The following is a 2,055-nucleotide window of genomic DNA, read 5'->3' as shown; positions in this document are numbered from 1 at the left end:
TTCTTGCTTTTTAACATCTTTTCAACTAATTTAGTGCCCCTACTTTCAGCTAACAGTTGTCAGCTATAACAATGAATAAGATGAAAAGCAAGACCCTCAATAAGGGTTAAGAAACTGAGCAGTGTGCTTCAGTGGTGAGAAAGACAGGATCAGGAGTTCAAATGAAGATTTTCAGACAAAAAGGGGAGTTGACAACCCACTTCCCACTGGTCCTTTTTACCATTGAAAAAAAATGTTGTTTCCAGCTCTAACACTTATTTCATTGCATGATCTTGGATAAACCATTTTGCTTCAGTCTCTCTATCAATGAAAACAGAATAACATTACCTACCTCAAAAGGGATTGAAAGGCTTTGGAAAGTGACCCTGAAAAATACTGGCATTAAGAGGTTTCATGCTTATTGTCTCCTAAGGTCCTCACATTACAACTAAAGAGCTGGAGGGGGGTGGTTCTAACTGTGTATCTTGCAAAAACAGCTTGGCATCTAAAGTCCAAGGGGGCTCTTTTCCTCTCCCACATCATTACCAATAATAACGATTCTGCAAGGCAGCAGTTGATCTAAGGGGCACCTGGTAGACTTAGGGCTCTACAGGTGTAACTGATTGGAACTTTCTTGTTGTGGATACATGAGAAGGAATCCCATCCAGCTGACTCCTTCTGAGCTATTTTGGCTTCTCAGGCTGGCTGGAGAAAAAAGCAGCAGAGACATTTTGTTCGTGCAATCAACCAGGTCCAACTTTCAGTTGCACTGGGGGTAGATTTAGAGAGTGAAAGAGTGCTGTTTTTATATAGCCTGTTTTCAGAGTGGAACTGCACACATATGAAAATGCTCTAAAATGCTTTGTAATTCGCAGGCAGAAGACTTTGGATAGGACATGGAGAACGTCAGTAGGGAGGTTAGAGCACTGACTTTAGATCTCTTACTTCGTTTTTGTTGTTGATGGGATAAAAAGGAGACAGCAAAGAAACAAAAGGTGAAGGTTCGTTTCCCTGCCATAAATGAGGGCAGGCGACAGAAAGCACTGGAAATCAATGTGCACATTGTATGTTGTTTACTTGTCTCTGCGTGCAGATGAGAGGGCCATCTGACTTCAGCATACAGTGGCTTTCCCGGTAGCAGCACGGTGCCTGCCTCCCTCTGCTCCAGTATGGCCATTGAAACAAGCCGATACAGACTTGACGGCGCCAGCAAACCTGCAATAACTTGTTCGTTGCCACAGTGCTTCCAGGGCCCATCCCATCACCTATCTCTCTTCACACTCCTCCTTATTGCTCACCTGATAACGATAGCCTCAGCCATAATTGCTGGGGTGTGCTGCACAGCGGCAGAGAAGCGGATAAGAAATATCTGTCCTTTTTCTGTCAGAGTAAACGTGCAAAAGTTTATTCAGGGTTTTATGAGGCACTGAACAAAACATCTGCTTTAGCTGGGAACTGAAGTGTTGACTGCCAAGGAATTGAGAGATTGCCCTTGCAAACCCCTCACACGTGTGTCTCCAAACAGGCTGACATACTGAGACTTATGTGTTAGACTAAAACAGGTGTTTGGAAGCAACCTATTTCATAGGGAGGGGGGAAGGAGGAGGAGGTTTCTTCAAAGTTTAAAGTGCTGTAGAAAATTGCTAGTTTGACAGCCACAGAGAGTAGAGTCATCCATCCATCCATCATCCAGAGAGAGTGGGCAGGCGCTGAATGTGTAGGCTGGAGCTATAGCATCCTGCCTCAGACTTGAGCTGGATGGGTCACTGCTAAGGCTCAAAGGAAAATAGTTTCAGACCCAGTCCTATACATTTCTACTTAGCCAAATTGTGAGAGAGCGTGTTGTGATGTGGTTGCATCACAAAACTGGCTACTCCAGTTCCTTTTTCAGGTAGCCCACTGAACAGCCATAAGGTAGTACAGGAAACCCTCACTGTTCACGGGTTCGGCATTCACGGTTTCAAATATTCACGAACGCACCCACTTCTTAAATACTCTTACAGGAGCTCCTCGGGAGGTCCGCACTTGCTGCCACCAGGCTCCTACCACTGCCGCTGTGCTCCCACAGTTGCCAGA

The 2,055-nt window shown here is 45.1% G+C and overlaps 1 long non-coding RNA gene across 1 annotated transcript; it reads left to right on the top strand.

Moving 5' to 3' along the window:
* Positions 1-649: 649 nt before the first annotated feature.
* On the top strand, positions 650-1,292 carry LOC102383171. The gene is made up of 3 exons (XR_323021.3): positions 650-730; positions 855-974; positions 1,073-1,292. It is a non-coding gene; the product is annotated as an uncharacterized LOC102383171 (long non-coding RNA).
* The last annotated feature ends 763 nt before the right edge of the window (positions 1,293-2,055 follow it).

The sequence above is a fragment of the Alligator sinensis genome, unplaced genomic scaffold (assembly GCF_000455745.1).
Source record: "Alligator sinensis unplaced genomic scaffold, ASM45574v1 scaffold216_1, whole genome shotgun sequence".
In the NCBI taxonomy this organism is placed as follows: Eukaryota; Metazoa; Chordata; order Crocodylia; family Alligatoridae; genus Alligator; species Alligator sinensis.
This window is presented reverse-complemented; position numbering and strand designations above follow the sequence as displayed.